The 24,967-nt window shown below is 43.5% G+C and overlaps 1 pseudogene across 1 annotated transcript in view; it reads right to left on the bottom strand.

The window, feature by feature from the left end:
* Positions 1 to 289: 289 nt before the first annotated feature.
* LOC306982900 overlaps positions 290 to 24,967 on the bottom strand; it is a 37,343-nt pseudogene continuing 12,665 nt past the window's right edge. Inside the window, exons 12-29 of the transcript in view lie at positions 21,246 to 21,386; positions 19,374 to 19,511; positions 17,455 to 17,494; positions 17,166 to 17,358; positions 16,772 to 17,029; positions 14,750 to 16,588; positions 14,515 to 14,682; positions 14,372 to 14,418; positions 13,620 to 14,145; positions 8,457 to 8,597; positions 6,247 to 6,384; positions 4,197 to 4,236; positions 3,909 to 4,101; positions 3,515 to 3,772; positions 1,493 to 3,331; positions 1,258 to 1,425; positions 1,115 to 1,161; positions 290 to 888 (exon numbers count right to left, since the gene is read on the bottom strand). The product of the transcript in view is annotated as an uncharacterized misc_RNA (transcript). The remainder of the gene's footprint in view (positions 889 to 1,114; positions 1,162 to 1,257; positions 1,426 to 1,492; positions 3,332 to 3,514; positions 3,773 to 3,908; positions 4,102 to 4,196; positions 4,237 to 6,246; positions 6,385 to 8,456; positions 8,598 to 13,619; positions 14,146 to 14,371; positions 14,419 to 14,514; positions 14,683 to 14,749; positions 16,589 to 16,771; positions 17,030 to 17,165; positions 17,359 to 17,454; positions 17,495 to 19,373; positions 19,512 to 21,245; positions 21,387 to 24,967) is intronic.

Below are 24,967 nucleotides of genomic sequence, written 5' to 3'. Positions count from 1 at the left end.
GGTGATGGGCAAGAACAGCCATTTTTTCGGAAAAAAAAGTTGCACAAATGAGCGACTGGTGCAATTGTGTGAGAAAGTGCGTTGCCCAATAACACAGAGACATTAAGAACTCGTGAGACTTGGATTTGAACCGTCGACCTCACAGTAACAGGGATGAGCGCCGTGTGTCTGTCAGAGCCTCAAACACACGAGGGATGATTTCATGAAGACGGGTTTTATTTAAAACAGTAAATCAGGGATTACAGACAGAGCCGGCTGTGATTGGTCCTTACAGCTGTCAATCAAATGTTTACGTCATGAAAGAGTTCAGCAACAGAGGTCCACCAGGGGGCGCTCTCCTCAGATCCACCACGGACACAGAGTCACCTTCGTCCCACAGCCCAAACCCAGGAAACAGAGGCTCAGTGAAGGAGGAGGTGAAGGTGTGGAGGTGGTACAGTTCTCCACCAGAGCTGACCTCATAGAAGGACAGAGCTCCAGCCTCAGAGTCCAGGAACACGCCCACTACAGCTGAGTCAGAGCGAGAGGAGGAGGAGGGGAGGAACTCTGTTTCTCTCTTGTTGTGAAAGACACAGTACCATCCACCACAGATCCTCAGCCTCCAGGACTGATCATTGTTTCCAAACTCACTCTCCTCTCTGTCTCCTCTCCGTCTGATTCCTCTGTAACTCACTGCTATATCAATCCTCCACCTCCCGCTCCACTGCACCTCCCAGTAACAGCGCCCCCTCAGGCCAGTGGAGCTCAGGACCTGAGGCTGGTCCATGAACCTGTCCTCATGATCTGGATACTGCTGCTCCTCTGTCACTCTGGTCACAGTCTGTTTGTCCTCAGACAGAAGGAGGTTCCTCTGAGCTGTGTTTGGATCCAGAGAAAACTCACAGGAATCTGAGGAAACAAACTCATGACATCACTTCCTGTTCCTGTGTCTGAAGAGTTCTTTCATGTGTAATAAGCTGTAATAAGTCTGACACAGATATTCAGAAGAGCATGGATTTGGTGCATATTTTGTAAATTAAATCTATCACTTTGCAGATTTTTCCTCTAAAAACAGAAAATGTAAAACTGATGAAGTTCAAGTTATTTCCAAAGAATAAATAAAACACAGACTCACATTTCCTCAGACCTGGGACCATCCACTGTTCTCCAGCAGGATCCAGCCTGAAACACACAAGTCCAGTTTACTGTAGACCAGACCAGACCTGGACCAACCATGGACCAGAGACAAGACCCTGAGAGAGTCCAGGGGGGGCTCACCTGAGAGAGTGCAGGGGCCCCTGAGGGGCCCGTAGAGCGGTCAGGAGCTCGGCCGAGGGTCCTGGATGGTTGTAGCTCAGGTCTAACTCTCTCAGGTGGGAGGGGGCGGAGCTCAGAGCTGAGGCCAGAGAAGCCCCGCCCCTCTCTGAGACCAGACATCCAGACAGACTAAAGACACACAGCATTAGCCTCTAATGTGGACACAGAGACAGAGTGCATCATGGGAGCGTCTCACCTGAGGGTGTGCAGTCTGCAGGGGGCGCTCTTCAGTCCAGAACACAGCAGCTCCACTCCTGAGTCCTGGAGGTCGTTGTTACTGAGATCCAGGTGAGTCAGACTGGAGGAGCTGAGGACTGAGGCCAGAGGAGCACAGCTGAGAGGAGACAGGCCACAGCCGCTCAGACTGAGGACAGAGAGGACGATTAGAGACGAGAGCCAAGACACAAGTGTTTAAATACAGTCTGGACTCACATGGCTTTGGTGGAGACTTTGACGACCGGCAGCAGCTTCAGGAGAACTGTCTCTGAGGAACAGTATTTCCTGAGGTCAAACTCCTCCAGGTCTGAGTCTGAGGACAGTAAGAAGAAGGACACAGCAGACCACAGAGCAGGAGAATCTAACAAGAAGAGACTTCCTTTTCTCATGCGTCTCTGTATGTGGTCCATCAGACTGCGGTCGTTCAGTTCGTTCAGACAGTGGAGCAGGTTCAGGCTCCTCTCTGCAGACAGACCCTCTTCATTCAGCTTCTGACTGATGTATTCTACTGTCTCCTGATTGGTCGAGTCACTTCCTGTCTGACTCAGCTGACCTGTCAGCAGGCTCTGATTGGTCGGCAGAGACAGCCCCAGGAGGAAGCGCAGGAACAGGTCCAGGTGTCCGTTTGGACTCTGTAAGGCCTGGTCCACAGCAGAGCGGTAGAAGGTCTCAGGGCTCTCAGAGGAGTGTGGTGTGGACAGCAGGTTCTCCTCGGGGTCAGGGCTCTCAGAGGAGTGTGGTGGTGACAGCAGGTTCTCCTCGGGGTCAGGGCTCTCAGAGGACTGTGGTGGTGACAGCAGATTCTCCCCAGAGCTGAAGAAGGTCTCATGGACGTGAAGAGCAGCCAGAAACTCCTGCACAGTCAGATGGATGAAGCAGTAGACCTTGTCCTGGTACAGGCCTGGCTCCTCTCTAAACACCTGTGTGAAGACTCCGGAGTACACTGAGGCGGCTGCAGCGTCCAGCCCACACTCGCTCAGGTCACTCTCGTAGAAGATCAGGTTTCCTTTCTGCAGCTGCTCAAAGGCCAGTTTTCCCAGAGACCGCACCATCTCCCAGGTCTCTGGAGTCCAGTGAAGGTCTGTCCCAGATCTGTCATGATACTTGATGTTCTTGACTTTGGCCTGGACCACCAGGAAGTGGATGTACATCTGGGTGAGGGTGCGGGGCAGCTCTCCTCTCTCTCTGGTCTCCATCAGATGGAGCAGGACTGTGGAGAGGATCCAGCAGAAGACTGGGATGTGGCCCATGATGTACAGGCTGCGGATGCTCTTGATGTGGGAGATGACGGCTGTGGCCTGCTGCTCGTCTGTGAACCTCTTCCTGAAGTACTGCTCCTTCTGTTGGTCGCTGAACCCTCGCACCTCTGTCACCATGGAGACGCACTCAGCAGGGATCTGATTGGCCGCCGCGGGGCGTGTGGTTATCCAGAGGCGAGCGGAGGGAAGCAGGTTCCCCCTGATGAGGTTCACCAGCAGCTCCTCCACTGAGGCGCTCTCTGTGGGCTCCGTCAGGACCCGGGTCCGACTGAAGTCCAGAGGAAGTCTGCACTCGTCCAGACCGTCAAAGATGAAGAGCACCTGGAGCTGCTGAAAGCTGCAGAGACCTTTGGTTTGACTGAAGAAGTGGTGCAGCAGCTCCAGCAGGCTGTACTCTGTGTCTCTGAGCACATTGAGCTCTCTGAAAGTGAAGGGGAACAGCAGCTGGACGTCCTGGTGGGCTCTGCCTTCAGCCCAGTCCAGACTCACCTTCTGAGTCAGCACTGTTTTCCCCACGCCGGCCACGCCCTTCGTCAGCACCGTCCTGATTGGTCCCTCCTCTGTCAGCTCTGCTCTGATTGGTTCCAATGTCTGGTCTAATGTCTTTAGTTTCTTTGGTTTTGTGAACTCTGTTCTCCTTGGCCTCTTTCTTTTTGTAGTTTCCGCTTTTATTGGTCCCTCCTCTGTCAGCTCTGCTCTGATTGGTCCCTCCTCTGTCAGCTCTGCTCTGATTGGCTGCTGTCTGTGGGCGGGGCCTTTAAACAGGTCTTCACATGTGATGCTGGTCTCTGTAGCGGCTGGTTTCCTTGATGCCGTCTCGATGTGTCTGACCTCATGTTCCTGGTTGACCTCTGAGGCCCCTCCCTCTGTGATGTAGAGCTCTGTGTAGATCTGGTTCAGGGGGGCGGAGTTTCCTGTTTTAGCCACGCCCTCAAACACATGGCTGAACCTCTGCTGCAGATGACTCTTCAGTTTATCTCTGCAAACTCCAACAGGACTCCCTGAATAAAGACAGAGACAACAGTGAACTCCAGCTCCTTCAGTGGATCCACTTTCTCATCTGTGATTAAACTCTTCACTGGACACTAACCCCAAATATAACTTATTAAAGTTATGTAGATGTGGAAGAGTTCTTACTGGAGCTCAGACGCTCGGCCAGATGCTCCTGCTTCATCCTCCTCAGGAAGTCCTGGGTGATGTTTAGCACAGCCTCTCTGCTGCTCTGCTCCTCCTCACTCTCTGAGCTACTCTCTGGGTACTCTGAGACCAGGAGCCTGTGGAGCCTCCGCAGCTGCTCTTTGACAAACGTCAGGATGTCCTCCTCCAGACGCTGAACAGAATCAGATTTAAAGAGTTTCAGTCAAAGAGAGGACCTGAGGAGCCCCACAGAGAACCCCCCACATGCTGCAGTCGTGGGATACTCACTGTGAATATGGCGTCCAGCTGCTCCTTTGGGCCTGGCTCCCTGTGAACCAACAAACAGGAACATAAGAGACTGAGCAGAGACCACTGCAACCTCTGGACTCATTTAGACTCACAAGAAACTCCTCCACAGACCTCCTGAGGACTCACTATCTACAGCTCACACAAGGACTAAACCAGGTCTGACTCTGAATCCGGACTAAACCAGGTCTGATTCTGAACCAGGACTAAACCAGGTCTGACTCTGAACCAGGACTAAACCAGGTCTGACTCTGAACCAGGACTAAACCAGGTCTGACTCTGAACCAGGACTAAACCAGGTCTGACTCTGAACCAGGACTAAACCAGGTCTGATTCTGAACCAGGACTAAACCAGGTCTGACTCTGAACCAGGACTAAACCAGGTCTGACTCTGAACCAGGACTAAACCAGGTCTTACCTCTGGTCATCAGGAAGAGGCTCTCTAAAGTCAGGATACCAGTCTTTGGAGTGATCACTTTCGGAGTTGGGAGAAGGTGGGTCCATATAGAACGAGAAGAAGAGTCCATTTGAACAGAAGGTCATGTTTTACTAAACAGATTTTTCTCTTTTTGAAGCTTCACGCTGCATTTGATTAGATTCCACTGATGCATGAAATACTTTCCACAATCAATCTATTGTCTGAGTAAGTGGCGAAGTGCAATCAAAGCATGTGAAGGTGTGACGAAACACACAGATCAAAGCAATATTAAACTATCATATTTTAAAAAACTGAAGTGTGTGTAACTTTATAAATATATGTTTGGTTTGTGGGGCCTGATCTACGAAACGTTTGAACTTCTCACAGTTTAAAACCTGGAACAGTGAAACAGGCCCTAAATGTGTGGTTTGAGTTCGCTGACCTCATTATTATTTTTATGTATGTTTCTTGTTGTGGGATGAAGTCGGTGATAAATCGCGCTCTATAAGAAAGGAGTGAGGATGATGTCACCTGGTGTTCTTGCTTGAGCCCTGAGGTAAAATAGAGCGACAGCTCTTGTACAAAGTGAGAGGTTGGACTGTGGTTGTTCTGACAAACTCACAGTCTGAGTTTAACTTGTTTCTTTCAGTGTAAATGCCCAGTTCACTGCAGACTACAAACCAAAGAGGGGTCAATAATCAAGGTGAGATACTGTAACACAGTGATTGAGGAGGCAATCATATATCTACTGGATCATCCAATGATACAACCAGTCCTATCCATTTTAGTCTATCTCATCTATGTGACTCACCTCTGATCATCAGGAGCTCCTTTGAAGTGCATAATCAAGCTTTTGGAGCGGTCACTTTTCAGAGAGTCACCGCTGGGAGCAGGTTTAGGTCTGGATTTAGATCCAGGTCCATGTGGGTCCATTTTGTAGGTTCTGGGAATCAAAAGTCACTTTGAGCAGAACAGACTGTGTTGTTGACTGATTGGCTCTGCTCTTCAGAAGTGAACTTTACAGCAGCTGAATGAGGGGCTTTGATGCTGAGCTAGTCATATACTTAAGCTGTTGTTACTGGAACAATATCAGAGACAATATAGGAATGTTTTAATAACTGTAAATCGGCCCTTTTAAAGCATTTGAAATCACCTTTCATTCCTCGTTTATGGACATGCTTCATTACAGGGATTCTATTGACAGCTGAGCTGTAGTTATTCTACAGTTTGGCTCTGATAAAAACCCATTTACTAGAAAACACAATAAGATACATTTATCATTTATTTGTTTGTTGTTTCCTCCAGAGTTATTCCTTCATGTCGTATGTTCCATGCACACATTGCTCTTGTTCTCTTAATGCTGTTTGATTTTACTTATGGTGGAACAAAAAGGAGGGTAAACAGGGTTGTTGATGCTGAAACTCACAGTAAAGGTAAGTTTAGAGCAGTTTTTACTTTTATTCCCAAATCACTAAAAATGTTCAACAGGCCAGGATCAATGAGAGGAGAGAACCTGGTAAAGCTCATGTGTGTTTCTTTGGAGCACCTGACCAGAAGTAAACACATCGACCAACGACAGAAACAGCCCAACAACGTCTTCTCAATGTGACTCACCTCTGGTCTTCAGGAGGAGGTTCTTCAAAGACAGGAGGGTTTTCTATAGAGCGGTCACTTTTCACAGACACAGAGCTGGGAGCAGGTTCAGGTCTGGGTTTAGACTCGGGGCCAGGTCCACGTGGGTCCATGGTGAAGCTGTTGAGAAAAGAAAAAGGAGAACTGTCTATAAAACAAACAAAACACAATTAAATAGTAAATACAGAGCCTCTCGAAAGTATTCATACACCTTGAACTTTTGCACATTTTGTCATGTTTACAACCCTAAACATAAAGATTTTATTTTGAGTTTTTTACTGAATGTTCACACACAAGTAACAGACAACTGTGAAGTGAGAGCTAAATGATACATGATTCTGTTATTTTTCAAAAAATAGAAAAGTGAAAAGTGGGGCTTGCATAAGTATTCATACAGATGAATGAATACTTTGTGGAACCCCCTTTTGCTGTAATAACAGCAGCAAGTCTCTTGAGGTATGACTGTACAAGATTAGCACATGTAGAGACTGACATTTTAGCCCATTCATCTTTACAAAACAACTCCAGCTCTGTCACATTAGAAGGAGAGCGTTTGTGAACAGCAGTTTTCAATTCTTTCCACAGATTTTCAATAGGATTTAGGTCAGGACTTTGACTGGGCCATTCTAACACATTAATATGTTTTTATTGAACCATTCCATTGCAGATTTATCTTTGTGTTTAGGGTCATTGTCCTGCTGAAGGTGAATCTCCGCCCCAGCCTCAGTTCTCTTGTGACTCCAGCAGGTTTTCCTCCAAAATGTCTCTGTATTTGGCTCCATCCATGTTCCCAACTATTCTTACAGTCTCCCCAGTCCCCGCTGAGGAAAAGCAGCCCCACAGCATGATGCTCCCCCCCCCGTATATTTGACACTGGGGATGGTGCACTCAGGACCATGAGCAGTGTCAGATTTGCTCCATACATAACGTTTTGCATTTGGGCCAAAAAGTTCAATTTTTCTCTCATCTGACCAAAGCTCCTTCTTCCACATGGAGCTGTGTCCTCCATATGACTTCTAGCAAACTTCAAACGGGATTTCTTATGGCCTCCTTTCAATAATGGTTTTCTTCTTCCACTCGTCCATGAAGGCCAGATTTGTGTAGATACGACTTATAGTTGTCCCATGTACAGATTCCCCCAGCTCAGCGGCAGGACTTCACAGCTCCTCCAGAGTTATCTTGGGGCACTTGGTTGCATTTCTTACCAGTGCTCTCCTTGTTTGATCTAATATTTTAGATGGGCGACTGTGTCTTTGTAAGTCTGCAGTGGTGCTTTACTCTTTCCATTTCCGAACAATGGATTGAACAGTTGCTCCGGGAGATGTTTAAATCTTGGGAAATCTTTGTATAACTTAACGCTGCTTTAAACTTCTCCACAGCTTTATCCCTGACCTCTCTGGTGCTCCTTGACCTTCATGATGTTGTTTAGTGACCAACACACTCCGACCACAGCTCTGAGGGCCTGAAAGAACAGCTGAAATTATACTGAGAGTAGATTACACACAGGTGCCTCTATTTAACCGTTAGGCCAAGGTGTGAACATTCTGGAGTCATGAGGAATGTTTTAAAGGCAATTTAATGCACTCAGAAAATGCTGTATGAATACTTATGCAAGCCCCACTTTTCACTTTTCTATTTTTTGAAAAATAACAATCATGTATCATTTTGCTTTCACTTCACAGTTGTCTGTTACTTGTGTGTGAACGTTCAGTAAAAAGATAAAAATAAAATCTTTATGTTTAGGGTTGTAAACATGACAACATGTGCAAAAGTTCAAGGTGTATGAATACTTTCAAGTGGCACTGTAGTAGTTTCTTATGTACAATGACTCCCAAGGACTTTGTGGGGACAGAAGTGTAAACAGTAAATCATTAAGTAAACAGACTATAACAAAACACGTGATAGTCGGTGTGAGCAGTGCAGGTTTACATCATAGTGCACGTGGTTGATAAAGTGAAGGGAAGTGATTTAAATACAGGGATTATTGCACATGTTGCTTTACAGTCTTGTTGTACCGTCTGAAGACTAAGCTCATTCATGATCCACAAAATAAATACAGTTAAGTTTGGTCCTAAGTTAAACTAAGGTGGCGTTGTCTGGCTTTAATTTTAATCAGATATAATTATCCGACCCTCAATGCCCACTTGGCTTCACTTACAGTTGATCAAATCTGTCCTCCAGATGTGACTTACCTCTGGTCTTCAGGAGGAGGTTCTTTAAAGACAGGAGGGTTTTCTATAGAGCGGTCACTTTTCACAGACACAGAGCTGGGAGCAGGTTCAGGTCTGGGTTTAGACCCGGGGCCAGGTCCAGGTGGGTCCATGTTGTAGCTGCTGAGAATCAGAAGAGTCTATATGAACAAGCATGAATGCTCACAGTTGATCAAATCTGTCCTCCATTTGTGACTTTACTAATTATTCTCTACAGCAGAGCTCACTTTTTTCTTTGAAGACCCCCCGAAGCTAAATATTATACAACAAATACCACATAATCAGTGTCACAGAGTTGTTGTTTTGAAACTATTGACCTAGAACAGTACTTCATTGTACATTTACCTATCCTTAGTATTAGTGGTATTCCTTGTTCCTGTTAAATGGGTTAGTTAGATTATTATAATTGAGCTACTGTGGCAATGAAATGTTCTTTGTGATTTTATCTTCAAAATCATTCTTCTACATAAAAACTTTAAAGACATACAGTAACATGTTCTACTGTTAGGGTGAGCACCTGTCCCTCTTCTGGTCGCACTGTCCCCGTCCCACCGTCAGATAATGTCCCACTTTTTCAATATAGTAAGATTTACGCAGAGAATCACAAATTATCCACCTGTTTTTTAAGTCATGAAAGGAATTAAGACATTCAATTAAGGCGTTCAATCTACACCTTGTATAAAAATAAACAAAACGTATGTTCCAAAGCACCTTTAACTGCATGTTTGGATAAAAATCAGTTTCACACATTATTTTGCCCATTTTTTCCAAATATCCCAATTTGAATCCCTCCATGTCCCACCGCATCACATGACTTGACTATTTACTTGACTCATTACTTACTCATTTCTATTAAAGAGGGGGTATTCTGCTTTTTTCAGTCCCATAGCACCAGTCTATATCACACTACAATGATGACAAACCATCTGTTGGTCTGTAAATGCAGTAAATTAGAATAACTGAATAACTGCCTTGTATAAAATGTCTCTCTCAAAATGGCTGTAGTGAATGTCTTGAAATAGGCCTCTGTCTCTTTTAGAACCTCTGAGCCTTTAGACACGCCCCCTCCACACGCTGTCTGTGGCATCAGTGGGGAGGGGGTTCTGTTGAGGAGCAGTGGTTGGTTACTCGGCTGGTGACGAAAGCTCGGAGGCGTCTCCAGGAGGTGGGGGCGTTCCTAGGAGGACTCGGGCAAACCTATCCCTAAAATGGCCGCCATCAGAGTTTTTACAGATTACTCAAAAACACGTGAATGTGCCAAGGCAACACTTCAGCCATGTTTTTAATGAGGGAACGACATAATAACATGATGGAAAGCTTGAAAAAGTCCATTTTGCATAATACCCCCCCTTTAAAGACTTAAATTCAGATTCAGTTTCATATCTTTTTAGTTTAAAGAAGGTTTACTTCGCACATCTCTTTGTTTGAAGTGCGTAAGAAAAGGCACAGAGGCCAAACGTAGAACAGGAAAAATCTCTTGCACACTGTATACTTGCCACACCAGTGTTCCTTTATTTAATGCATCGTTTCTGCCAGTGGCTTTCATCAGGCTAAATGTTTTTCATGTATGAGAAGCCATCCGTAAATAGGGCGTGGCCCATCTTTATAATTTGAAATAAGACACTAAACGAGGACTAAACTCGGGTTTTGTCAGTAACAAAGCAGGAAGTACCCATGTCTGATTTTGAACCACACCTGAGTCAAACAGGACCAAATCTATTCCAGGCCTTAAATCCAAACTGCTCAAGTCTTGAATCGGGACTAAACACAGACTAAAGCTTCATTTCTTTTTGACCCATGGAAACGATAACAAAAGGAAACAAAGTAATCATCAAAAACTCACTGCGTCAGCGTCGTCTCTCAATCCTCTCCTTCTCTCGCCTGTCAGGACTTGCTCACCTGGAGTCACGTGACCGCTCTGGCCCCTCCCTCTGCCTCCTCGGTGACTGAGGTGTCGACTGAGGTAATCCTTTATTGATCTCACAATGGAGGAATTCACTATTCAAATTGTGTCTTAGCGAGACTTAAACAATACCAGAGACATTTTTCCCTCAAATCTCACCTTTAACGATTTACTGAAGAACAGAACACATTTATTCAACGACGAGAAAAATCAGGTTCAGAGCCTTTAACCCCTTAACCCCCACCTGAACCGAGCACATTTTCCCCAGTTTGGCTTTACCCCAATCCAAAAGCTTGTGGAAAAAAGGTGAGAAAATGGCAACAAAACTGAGACGAAAACAAAGATGGAAATTTGACAAAAAAGTGACAAAAAAGTGACGAAAAATTGATGAAAAATTGGCAAAAATGTTACAAGAAATGGAAAAAAAATGGACGAAAAAATTACAAAAAAGTGACAAAAAATGATAAAAAATGGATGAAAAAATTGCAAAAAAATGACAAAAAAGGGCAAAAAAAATGACAAAAATGTGACTAAAAAAAGACAAAAATGTGACACAAAATGATAAAAATGTGACAAAAAAATGAAATAATGTGATTAAAAAATGACGAAAAAATGACAAATGTGACAAAAAATGTGACAAAAATTTGATAAAAAAAAATGACAGAAAAGTTACAGAAATGAGTTGAAAACACAACAAAAAAATGATGGAAAAAAAATCTGATGCCGTGAGGAAAAAGATCCTCTCGGTTCAGGCGGGAGTTAAGAGCTTAATCTAAATGAATGGAAATGACAAAACTCACGGTGCAGTGACGTAGTTTACGTGACATAGTTTACGTGACGTAGTTTACGTCACTCCCCGAGGCCGCGGGCACGAGCTGAACAAACGGTGACGATATAAAACCATTTTATTCAAAGATTAACGATGTTAAATGTAAAGGCCCTGTTTGTAAAAGCAACATATTTCTTCATAATTCTTAGAGAACGTTTGATTCCTGTGATTTAATTTAAAAAACAAAAGTAGCTAACGTCTTTCAGTTATTACAGTTAGCTGCTGTTTTCGCTGATTTTCTTGTTTTCTTGTGTTCATAAGGAGCTGTTTTGGAGCACAGAGTGAACAGAAGAACTCACCTTTATCTCAGTCTCAAACAGGTCCGTGTAAATATCCGCTTTAGTGACGAACAGGACCAGATTATACAACGTCTTCTCTGAAGTTTCAGCTACTTGTGTTAATCTTCTAACAAAGCTAATGCTAACTAGTTAACCTCTTAACTCCCACCTGAACCGTGAGGAGCTTTTTCCTCACGGCATCAGATTTTTTTTTCAATCATTTTTTTGTTGGGTATTCAACTCATTTTGGTAACTTTTCTGTATTTTTTTTTTGTCATTTTTTGTCCATTTTTTGTCATTTTTTCGTCAATTTTTTGTAATTTTTTGGTCAAATTTTTTGGTCAAATTTTTATAACATTTTTTGTCATTTTTTTGGTCGTTTTTTTGTAACATTTTTGTCATTTTTTTGTATTTTTTGTCAAATTTTGTACATTTTTTGTCAAATTTTTCATCACATTTTTGTCATTTTTCGTAATTTTTTTTATCAAATCTGTCATTTTTTTTGTCATTTTTTTAATCAAATCTTTGTCAATTTTAATAAATTTTTTGTCATTTTTTGTCAATTTTTTTTATCACATTTTTGTCATTTTTTGTCAATTTTTTTTGTCAATTTCTTGTGACATTTTTGCCACTTTTTCATACATTTTTCGTCACTTTTTTGTCACATTTCCATCATTGTTTTCGTCTCAGTTTTGTTGCTATTTTCACAGCTTTTTTCCAGAAGCTTTTGGACTGGGGTAAAGCCAAACTGGAGAAAATGTGCTCGGTTCAGGTGGGAGTTAAGGGGTTAATGGTTAAAATATGGAACTGTCAGTGAACATGAGGTTGTGGTTTATTAGTTGCGTTTACTCAAGTACTGTCATGATATGAGGCAAGACACGGGTCGTGATCTTCATTAAAGAGGTTTTATGGGGAAACGTCAACAACAGTATTGTGGCGCCCTCTAGTGGTTAGAGTAACTTCTATAGGCAACTTAATGTATGTTATAATATAATGTCATTCATTATGTTTTTGCTCATGAATTGACTGAAGGGTCTGTGGTTTTGATTTGTTGCCTCAGAACCTCCGCCTCAGAACCTGGGAGTCCGGGTCATGTGACTGTGGAGGATTTCACAGCTGTTCTTCACAAACAGGTCCATACGAGCGATCGCTGTTATTGTTTACGGTTTTATAAAATGATAAGTTTAACAGTTTCATTTTAGAGCTAGATTTTATATCACTTTAAGAACAGAATATGATTTGATTTTTGTTATATCAGCAAACGTGTAAAACGCTTTGTTCTGCATGTTTAATGAATGTGCTACAGAAGGTAGTTTTAGTTTCCCAATAGGTCTTATTGTTTCTGTTTTCGATCAGGCTTTGGGTTAATGCTTTTAATACTTTTCAAGGATGACGCCGACACACATTTGGGAACTAATATTAAACAAAATACCTGCACCTGCTTTTAAAACTGTTTGTAATTAATACTTATGCAACTTAATCACTCCCTGTAAAGAAACTTCCTCCAGGTGAATGAACCTTTTCCATATTTCCTCCAGGGGGCAGTAAAGCAGTGGCAGAACAGAGGAGCAGAGAGAAGGCCCTACACGGAGACTTCAGACCTGGCTCTGTCTGAAGAAACACTGCTGTGATAACGACTGGTCAGTTTGTCAGGCGGTGAGTCCAGCTCTTATGTTTCATGCTTCAGTTTCCCCAAAACAGAGGGAGGTTTTGATCATGTCTTATCCATGACTTTTACAAATACATAATCTACAGTAACATAAGGTTCATAATGAAACATCTGATGTGTCATGTTTGTGTAGAATCTGCTGTTGGATGTTGTGAAGTCAGACTCTGATCAAACCTGAGCTTCTGGATCATCGTTCAGATCATTGATACGAGTTCCTGTTGCAGATGTTTTATTGTATTATTCACATTGTGTGGCTTCATGGACCTTTTCGTGAATGTAGAAAGGACCAGATTTGTTCCTTCATCAGTGATTTTGTTTGGTTTGAGGTTCTTTGATTGAAAAGGAAACAGTGAAAATTTAAAATGTCGTAAAGACGTGTTTTATTACTTAAACAGTGATTACTGTCATAAAAGAGTTCAGTCACAGAGGTCCACCAGGGGGCGCTCTCCTCAGATCCAACACAGACACAGAGGAATATTCAGACCACAGCCCAAATCCAGGAAACAGAGGCTCAGTGAAGGAGGAGGTGAAGGTGTAAATGTGGGACAGTTTTCCATCAGAGTGGACCTCATAGAAGGACAGAACTCCAGCCTCAGAGTCCAGGAACACGCCCACTACAGTTGTGTCAGAGCGACAGGAGAGGAGGTTTGTTTGTCTCTTGTTGTGACAGACAGAGTACCATCCACCACTACTGACCCTCAGCCTCCAGGACTGATCATTGTCTCCAAACACACTCTCCTCTCTGTCTCCTCTCCGTCTGATTCCTCTGTAACTCACTGCTATATCAAACCCCCCCCATCCCCTCCACTTCACCTCCCAGTAACAGCGCCCCCTCAGGCCAGTGGAGCTCAGGACCTGAGGCCGGTCCATGAACCTGTCCTCATGATCTGGATACTGCTGCTCCTCTGTCACTCTGGTCACAGTCCGTTTGTTCTCAGACAGAAGGAGGTTCCTCTGAGCTGTGTTTGGATCCAGAGAAAACTCACAGGAATCTGAGGAAACAAACTCATGACATCACTTCCTGTTCCTGTGTCTGAAGAGTTCTTTCATGTGTAATAAGCTGTAATAAGTCTGACACATATATTCAGAAAAGCATGGATTTGGTGCATAATTTGTAAATTAAATCTATCACTTTGAAGATTTTTCCTCTAAAAACAGAAAACGTAAACCTGATGAAGTTCAAGTTATTTCCAAAGAATAAATCAAACACAGACTCACATTTCCTCAGACCTGGGACCATCCACTGTTCTCCAGCAGGATCCAGCCTGAAACACACAAGTCCAGTTTACTGTAGACCAGACCAGACCTGGACCAACCATGGACCAGAGACAAGACCCTGAGAGAGTCCAGGGGGGACTCACCTGAGAGAGAGCAGGGGCCCCTGAGGGGCCCGTAGAGCGGTCAGGAGCTCGGCCGAGGGTCCTGGATGGTTGTAGCTCAGGTCTAACTCTCTCAGGTGGGAGGGGGCGGAGCTCAGAGCTGAGGCCAGAGAAGCCCCGCCCCTCTCTGAGACCAGACATCCAGACAGACTAAAGACACACAGCATTAGCCTCTAATGTGGACACAGAGACAGAGTGCATCATGGGAGCGTCTCACCTGAGGGTGTGCAGTCTGCAGGGGGCGCTCTTCAGTCCAGAACACAGCAGCTCCACTCCTGAGTCCTGGAGGTCGTTGTTACTGAGATCCAGGTGAGTCAGACTGGAGGAGCTGAGGACTGAGGCCAGACGAGCACAGCTGAGAGGAGACAGGCCACAGCCGCTCAGACTGAGGACAGAGAGGACGATTAGAGACGAGAGCCAAGACACAAGTGTTTAAATACAGTCTGGACTCACATGGCTTTGGTGGAGACTTTGACGACCGGCAGGAGCTTCAGGAGAACTGTGTCTGAGCCCTGGTATTTCCTGAGGTCAAACTCCTCCAGATCTGAGTCTGAGGACAGTAAGAGGAAGGACAGAGCAGACCACTGAGCAGGAGAACTTAAAAAGGAGAGACGTCCTTCTCTCATGATCTTCTGTATTGTCTCCATCAGACTGTGGTCGTTCAGTTCGTTCAGACAGTGGAGCAGGTTCAGGCTCCTCTCTGCAGACAGACCCTCTTCATTCAGCTTCTCTTTGATGTATTTTACTGTCTCCTGATTGTTCGAGTCACTTCCTGTGTGAGTCAGCTGACCTGGCAGCAGGCTCTGATTGGTCGGCAGAGACATCCCCAGGAGGAAGCGCAGGAACAGGTCCAGGTGTCCATTTGGACTCTGTAAGGCCTGGTCCACAGCAGAGCGGTAGAAGGTCTCAGGGCTCTCAGAGGAGTGTGGTGTGGACAGCAGGTTCTCCTCAGGGTCAGGGCTCTCAGAGGAGTGTGGTGTGGACAGCAGGTTCTCCTCGGGGTCAGGGCTCTCAGAGGAGTGTGGTGTGGACAGCAGGTTCTCCCCAGAGCTGAAGAAGGTCTGATGGACGTGAAGAGCAGCCAGAAACTCCTGCACAGTCAGATGGATGAAGCAGTAGACCTTGTCCTGGTACAGGCCTGGCTCCTCTCTAAAGACCTGTGTGAAGACTCCGGAGTACACTGAGGCGGCTGCAGCGTCCAGCCCACACTCGCTCAGGTCACTCTCGTAGAAGATCAGGTTTCCTTTCTGCAGCTGCTCAAAGGCCAGTTTTCCCAGAGACCGCATCATCTCCCAGGTCTCTGGAGTCCAGTGAAGGTCTGTCCCAGATCCCTCATGATACTTGATGTTCTTGACTTTGGCCTGGACCACCAGGAAGTGGATGTACATCTGGGTGAGGGTGCGGGGCAGCTCTCCTCTCTCTCTGGTCTCCATCAGATGGAGCAGGACTGTGGAGAGGATCCAGCAGAAGACTGGGATGTGGCCCATGATGTACAGGCTGCGGATGCTCTTGATGTGGGAGATGACGGCTGTGGCCTGCTGCTCGTCTGTGAACCTCTTCCTGAAGTACTGCTCCTTCTGTGGGTCGGTGAACCCTCGCACCTCTGTCACCATGGAGACGCACCATCCAGGGATCTGATTGGCCGCCGCGGGGCGTGTGGTTATCCAGAGGCGAGCGGAGGGAAGCAGGCTCCCCCTGATGAGGTTCACCAGCAGCTCCTCCACTGAGGCGCTCTCTGTGGGCTCCGTCAGGACCCGGGTCCGGCTGAAGTCCAGAGGAAGTCTGCACTCGTCCAGACCGTCAAAGATGAAGAGCACCTGGAGCTGCTGAAAGCTGCAGAGACCTTTGGTTTGACTGAAGAAGTGGTGCAGCAGCTCCACCAGGCTGTACTCTGTGTCTCTGAGCACATTGAGCTCTCTGAAAGTGAAGGGGAACAGCAGCTGGACGTCCTGGTGGGCTCTGCCTTCAGCCCAGTCCAGACTCACCTTCTGAGTCAGCACTGTTTTCCCCACGCCGGCCACGCCCTTCGTCAGCACCGTCCTGATTGGTCCCTCCTCTGTCAGCTCTGCTCTGATTGGTTCCAATGTCTGGTCTATTGTCTTTAGTTTCTTTGGTTTTCTAAGCTCTGTTCTCATTGGCCTCTTTCTTTTTGTAGTTTCCGCTCTGATTGGTCCCTCCTCTGTCAGCTCTGCTCTGATTGGTTCCTCCTCTGTCTGCTCTGCTCTGATTGGCTGCTGTCTGTGGGCGGGGCCTTTAAACAGGTCTTCACATGTGATGCTGGTCTCTGTAGCAGCTGGTTTCCTGGACGCCGTCTCGATGTGTCTGACCTCATGTTCCTGGTTGACCTCTGAGGCCCCTCCCTCTGTGATGTAGAGCTCTGTGTAGATCTGGTGCAGGGGGGCGGAGTTTCCTGCTTTAGCCACGCCCTCAAACACACGGCTGAACCTCTGCTGCAGATGACTCTTCAGTTTATCTCTGCAAACTCCAACAGAACTCCCTGAATAAAGACAGAGACATCAGTGAACTCCAGCTCCTTCAGTGGATCCACTTTCTCATCTGTGATTAAACTCTTCACTGGGCAGTAACACCAAATATAACTTATTAAAGTTATGTAGATGTGGAAGAGTTCTTACTGGAGCTCAGACGCTCGGCCAGCTGCTCCTGCTTCATCCTCCTCAGGAAGTCCTGGGTGATGTTCAGCACAGCCTCTCTGCTGCTCTGCTCCTCCTCACTCTCTGAGCTACTCTCTGGGTACTCTGAGACCAGGAGCCTGTGGAGCCTCTGCAGCTGCTCTTTGACAAACGTCAGGATGTCCTCCTCCAGACGCTGAATAGAATCAGATTTAGTAGAGTTTCAGTCAAAGAGAGGACCTGAGGAGCCCCACAGAGAACCCCCCACATGCTGCAGTCGTGGGATACTCACTGTGAATATGGCGTCCAGCTGCTCCTTTGGGCCTGGCTCCCTGTGAACCAACAAACAGGAACATAAGAGACTGAGCAGAGACCACTGCAGCCTCTGGACTCATTTAGACTCACAAGAAAGTCCTCCACAGACCTCCTGAGGACTCACTATCTACAGCTCACACAAGGACTGAACCAGGTCTGACTCTGAACCAGGACTGAACCAGGTCTGACTCTGAACCAGGACTGAACCAGGTCTGACTCTGAACCAGGACTAAACCAGGTCTGACTCTGAACCAGGACTAAACCAGGTCTTACCTCTGGTCATCAGGAAGAGGCTCTCTAAAGTCAGGATACCAGTCTTTGGAGTGATCACTTTCGGAGTTGGGAGAAGGTGGGTCCATATAGAACGAGAAGAAGAGTCCATTTGAACAGAAGGTCATGTTTTACTAAACAGATTTTTCTCTTTGTGAAGTGTTTCACGCTGCATTTGATTAGTTTCCACTGATGCATGAAATACTTTCCACAATCAATCTATTGTCTGAGTAAGTGGCGAAGTGCAATCAAAGCATGTGAAGGTGTGACGAAACGCACAGATCAAAGCAATATTAAACTATCATATTTTAAAAAACTGAAGTGTGTGTAACTTTATAAATATATGTTTGGTTTGTGGGGCCTGATCTACGAAACGTTTGAACTTCTCACAGTCTAAAACCTGGAACAGTGAAACAGGCCCTAAATGTGTGGTTTGAGTTCGCTGACCTCATTATTATTTTTATGTTTCTTTCTTGTTGTGAGATGAAGTCGGTGATAAATTGCGCTCTATAAGAAAGGGGTGAGGGTGATGTCACCTGGTGTTCTTGCTTGAGCCCTGAGGTAAAATAGAGCGACAGCTCTTGTACAAAGTGAGAGGTTGGACTGTGGTTGTTCTGACAAACTCACAGTCTGCTCATTGAGTTTAACTTGTTTCTTTCAGTGTAAATGCCCAGTTCACTGCAGACTACAAACCAAAGAGGGGTCAATAATCAAGGTGAGATACTGTAACACAGTGATCGAGGAGGCAATCATATATCTACTGGATCATCCAATGATACAACCAGTCCTATCCATTTTAGTCTATCTCATTTATGTGACTCACCTCTGATCATCAGGAGCTCCTTTGAAGTGCATAATCAAGCTTTTGGAGCGGTCACTTTTCAGAGAGTCACCGCTGGGAGCAGGTTTAGGTCTGGATTTAGATCCAGGTCCATGTGGGTCCATTTTGTAGGTTCTGGGAATCAAAAGTCACTTTGAGCAGAACAGACTGTGTTGTTGACTGATTGGCTCTGCTCTTCAGAAGTGAACTTTACAGCAGCTGAATGAGGGGATTTGATGCTGAGCTAGTCATATACTTAAGCTGTTGTTACTGGAACAATATCAGAGACAATATAGGAAGGTTTTAATAACTGTAAATAGGCCCTTTTGAAGCATTTGAAATCACCTTTCATTCCTCGTTGATGGACATGCTTCATTACAGGGATTCTATTGACAGCCGAGCTGTAGTTATTCTACAGTTTGGCTCTGATAAAAACCCATTTATTAGAAAACACAATAAGATACATTTATCATTTATTTGTTTGTTGTTTCCTCCAGAGTTATTCCTTCATGTAGTGTGTTTCATGCACACATTGCTCTTGTTCTCTTAATGCTGTTTGATTTTACTTATGGTGGAACAAAAAGGAGGGTAAACAGGGTTGTTGATACTGAAACTCACAGTAAAGGTAAGTTGAGAGCACTTTTTACTTTTATTCCCAAATCACTAAAAATGTTCAATAGGCCAGGATCAATGAGAGGAGAGAACCTGGTAAAGCTCATGTATGTTTCTTTGGAGCACCTGACCAGAAGTAAACACATCGACCAACGACAGAAACAGCCCAACAACGTCTTCTCAATGTGACTCACCTCTGGTCTTCAGGAGGAGGTTCTTTAAAGACAGGAGGGTTTTCTATAGAGCGGTCACTTTTCAGAGACACAGAGCTGGGAGCAGGTTCAGGTCTGGGTTTAGACCCGGGGCCAGGTCCAGGTGGGTCCATGGTGAAGCTGTTGAGAAAAGAAAAAGGAGAACAGTCTATAAAACAAACAAAACACAATTAAATAGTAAATACAGAGCCTCTCGAAAGTATTCATACACCTTGAACTTTTGCACATTTTGTCATGTTTACAACCCTAAACACAAAGATTTTATTTTGATTTTTTTACTGAACGTTCACACACAAGTAACAGACGACTGTGAAGTGAAAGCAAAATGATACATAATTCTGTTATTTTTCAAAAAATAGAAAACCGAAAAGTGGGGCGTGCATAAGTATTCATACAGCATGAAAGAATACTTTGTGGAAACCCCTTTTGCTGCAAAAACAGCAGCAAGTCTCTTGAGGTTTGACTGTACAAGATTTGCACATGTAGAGACTGAAAATTTTGCCCATTCCTCTTTACAAATCAACTCCAGCTCTGTCAGATTTGAAGGAGAGCGTTTGTGAACAGCAGTTTTCAATTCTTTCCACAGATTTTCAATAGGATTTAGGTCAGGACTTTGACTGGGCCATTCTAACACATTAATATGTTTTTATTTTGTAGATTTATCTTTGTGTTTAGGGTCATTGTCCTGCTGAAGGTGAATCTCCGCCCCAGCCTCAGTTCTCTTGTGACTCCAGCAGGTTTTCCTCCAAAATGTCTCTATATTTGGCTCCATCCATCTTCCCAACTATTCTCACAATCTCCCCAGTCCCCGCAGAGGAAAAGCAGCCCCACAGCATGATGCTCCCCCCCGTATATTTGACACTGGGGATGGTGCACTCAGGACGATGAGCAGTGTCAGGTTTGCCCCATACATAACGTTTTACATTTGGGCCAAAAAGTTACATTTTTGTCTCATCTGACCAAAGCTCCTTCTTCCACATGGAGCTGTTTACGGGAGATGTTTAAATCTTGGGAAATCTTTGTATAACTTAACGCTGCTTTAAACTTCTCCACAGCTTTATCCCTGACCTCTCTGGTGCTGCTTGACCTTCATGATGCTGTTCAGTGACCAACACACTCCGACCACAGCTCTGAGGGCCTAAAAGAACAGCTGTAATTATACTGAGAGTAGATTACACACAGGTGCCTCTATTTAACCGGCCAAGGTGTGAACTTTCTGGAGTCATGAGGAATGTTATAAAGGCAATTTAATGCACTCAGAAAATGCTGTATGAATACTTATGCAAGCCCCACTTTTCACTTTTCTATTTTTTGAAAAATAACAGAATCATGTATCATTTTGCTTTCACTTCACAGTTGTCTGTTACTTGTGTGTGAACGTTCAGTAAAAAAATCAAAATAAAATCTTTGTGTTTAGGGTAAACATGACAAAATGTGCAAAAGTTCAAGGTGTATGAATACTTTCGAGAGGCACTGTATTAGTTTCTTATGTACAATGACTCCCAAGGACTTTGTGGGGACAGAAGTGTAAACAGTGAATAATTAAGTAAACAGACTATAACAAAACACGTGATAGTCGGTGTGAGCAGTGCAGGTTTACATCATAGTTGATAAAGTGAAGGGAAGTGATTTAAATACAGGGATTATTGCACATGTTGCTTTACAGTCTTGTTGTACCGTCTGAAGACTAAGCTCATTCATGATCAACAAAATAAATACAGTTAAGTTTGGTCCTAAGTTAAACTAAGCTGGCGTTGTCTGGCTTTAATTTTAATCAGATATAATTATCTGACCCTCAATGCCCACTTGGCTTCACTTACAGCTGATCATATCTGTCCTCCAGATGTGACTTACCTCTGGTCTTCAGGAGGAGGTTCTTTAAAGACAGGAGGGTTTTCTATAGAGCGGTCACTTTTCAGAGACACAGAGCTGGGAGCAGGTTCAGGTCTGGGTTTAGACCCGGGGCCAGGTCCAGGTGGGTCCATGTTGTAGCTGCTGAGAATCAGAAGAGTCTATGTGAACAAGCATAAACGCTTACAGTTGATCAAATCTGTCCTCCATTTGTGACTTTACTAATTATTCTCTACAGCAGAGCTCACGTTTTTCTTTGAAGACCCCCCGAAGCTAAATATTATACAACAAATACCACATAATCAGTGTCACAGAGTTGTTGTTTTGAAACTATTGACCTAGAACAGTACTTCATTGTACATTTACCTATCCTTAGTATTAGTGGTATTCCTTATTCCTGTTAAATGGGTTAGTAAGATTATTATAATTGAGCTACTGTGGCAATGAAATGTTCTTTGTGATTTTATCTTCAAAATCATTCTTCTACATAAAAACTTTAAAGACATACAGTAACATGTTCTACTGTTAGGGTTAGCACCTGTCCCTCTTCTGGTCGCACTGTCCCCGTCCCACCGTCAGATAATGTCCCACTTTTTCAATATAGTAAGATTTACGCAGAGAATCACAAATTATCCACCTGGTTTTTTGAGTCATGAAAGGAATTGTCCCAAAATTAAGACATTCAATTAAGGCTTTCAATCTACACCTTGTATAAAAATAAACAAATCATATGTTCCGAAGCACCTTTAACTGCATGTTTGGATGAAAATTTCAATGCATTTTGAAAATGTACATCAGTTTCACACATTATTTTGCCCATTTTTTCCAAATATCCAAATTTGAATCCCTCCATGTCCCACCGCATCACATGACTTGCCTATTTACTTGACTCATTACTTACTCATTTCTATTAAAGAGGGGGTATTCTGCTTTTTTCAGTCCCATAGCACCAGTCTATATCACACTACAATGATGACAAACCTTCTGTTGGTCTGTAAATGCAGTAAATTAGAATAACTGAATAACTGCCTTGTATGAAAGGTCTCTCTCAAAATGGCTGTAGTGAATGTCTTGAAATAGGCCTCTGTCTCTTTAACCCCTTAACTCCCACCTGAACTGAGCACATTTTCTCCAGTTTGGCTTTACCCCAATCCAAAAGCTTCTGGAAAAAAGCTGTGAGAATAAAAAAGTGACGAAAAAATGCTGAAAAAGTGGCAAAAATGTCACAAGAAATTGACAAAATATTACGAAAAATAAAAAAAAATTGAAAAAAAAAATTTACAACAAAATTACAAAAAATTGACAAAAATGACAAAAAAGTGATTAAAAAATGGACAGATTTGATAAAAAAAAAATACGAAAAAATTGACAAAAAAATTACAAAAAATTTACGAAAAATTGACAAAAAAATTGACAAAAAATTTACGAAAAAATGACAAAAAATTTGACAAAAAAAAGACAAAAAAGTTACAAAAATGAGTTAAATACCCAACAAAAAAATGGAGAAAAAAATCTGATGCCGTGATGAAAAAGATGCTCTCGGTTCAGGCGGGAGTTAAGAGGTTAACTAGTTAGCATTAGCTTTGTTAGAAGATTAACACAAGTAGCTGAAACTTCAGAGAAGACGTTGTATAATCTGGTCCTGTCACTAAAGCGGATATTTACACGGACCTGTTTGAGACTGAGATAAAGGTGAGTTCTTCTGTTCACTCTGTGCTCCAAAACAGCTCCTTATAAACACAAGAAAACAAGAAAATCAGCGAAAACAGCAGAAGCTTCTGGAAAAAAAGTTGAGAAAATAGCAGCAAAACTGAGACTAAAACAATGATGGAAATGTGACAATAAAGTGACGAAAAATGGATGAAAAAATGACAAAATGTGACAAAAAATGACCCAAAAAAATGACAAAAATGTTCCTAGGAGGACTCAGGCAAACCTATCCCTAAAATGGCCGCCATCAGAGTTTTTACAGATTACTCAAAAACACGTGAATGTGCCAAGGCAACACTTCAGGCATGTTTTTAATGAGGGAACGACATAATAACATGATGGAAAGCTTGAAAAAGTCAATTTTGCATAATACCCCCCCTTTAAAGACTTAAATTCAGATTCAGTTTCATATGTTTTTAGTTTAAATAAGGTTTACTTCGCACATCTCTTTGTTTGAAGTGCGTAAGAAAAGGCATAGAGGCCAAACGTAGAACAGGAAAAATCTCTCGCACACTGTATACTTGCAACACCAGTGTTCCTTTATTTAATGCATCGTTTCTGCCAGTGGCTTTCATCAGGCTAAATGTTTTTCATGTATGAGAAGCCATCCGTAAATAGGGTGTGGCCCATCTTTATAATTTGAAATAAGACACTAAACGAGGACTAAACTCGGGCTTTGTCAGTAACAAAGCAGGAAGTACCCATGTCTGATTTTGAACCACACCCGAGTCAAACAGGACCAAATCTATTCCAGGCCTTAAATCCAAACTGCTCAAGTCTTGAATCGGGACTAAACACGGACTAAAGCTTCATTTCTTTTTGACCCATGGAAACGATAACAAAAGGAAACAAAGTAATCATCAAAAACTCACTGCGTCAGCGCCGTCTCTCAATCCTCTCCCTCTCTCACCTGACAGGACTTGCTCACCTGGAGTCACGTGACCGCTCTGGCCCCTCCCTCTGCCTCCTCTGTGACTGAGGTGTCGTGGCTCTGAGCTCCAGCAGAGGGCGCCACACTCTGGGTCTGTTGGTTCAGTCTCTTCGATGGAGGCAGTGGTGCTCTTTATGGATAACTTTAGTTTGATTTAAGTCTCTCTTTTATATTTAGTGGATGGATGGATGGATGGATGGATGGATGGATGGATGGATGGATGGATGGATGGATGGATGGAGCTTCAATCCACTGTTCAGGTTTGTCACAACTTTAACACGTTTTTCTCCTTTAAAGCAAAAAGTATATAATAATATAATATAAAACTAACTTAGTACAATCCTGTGATTTAAAGGAGAGACTGCTCCCTTTTCCACACATTTGTACATTTTAAATTAAATAAAATGAGGTAATCCTTTATTGATCTCACAATGGAGAAATGCACTATTCAAATTGTGTCTTAGCGAGACTTAAACAATACCAGAGACATTTTTCCCTCAAATCTCTGTTTTAACGATTTACTGAAGGACAGAACACATTTATTCAATGACTAGAAAAATCTGGTTCAGAGCCTTTAACCCCTTAACCCCCACCTGAACCGAGCACATTTTCTCCAGTTTGGCTTTACCCCAATCCAAAAGCTTCCGGAAAAAAGGTGAGAAAATAGCAACAAAACTGAGACGAAAACAATGATGGAAATGTGACAAAAAAGTGACAAAAATGTCACAAGAAATTGAAAAAAAATGGATGAAAAAATGACAAAAATGTGACAAATAATTACAAAAATGTGACAAAAAATTATAAAAAATGGACAAAAAAATGACAAAAATGTGACAAAAAAATGAATAAAAAAATTACAAAAATGTGACAAAAAAATGACAGAAAAGTTAAAAAAATGAGTTGAAAACCCAACAAAAAAATGATGGGAAAAAATCTGATGCCGTGAGGAAAAAGATCCTCTCGGTTCAGGCGGGAGTTAAGAGGTTAATCTAAATGAATGGAAATGACAAAACTCACGGTGCAGTGACGTTGTTTACGTGACATAGTTTACGTGACGTTGTTTACATGACGTAGTTTACGTCAC

Source organism: Gobius niger, assembly GCF_951799975.1.
Source record: "Gobius niger genome assembly, contig: SCAFFOLD_108, whole genome shotgun sequence".
NCBI lineage: Eukaryota > Metazoa > Chordata > Actinopteri > Gobiiformes > Gobiidae > Gobius > Gobius niger.
This window is presented reverse-complemented; position numbering and strand designations above follow the sequence as displayed.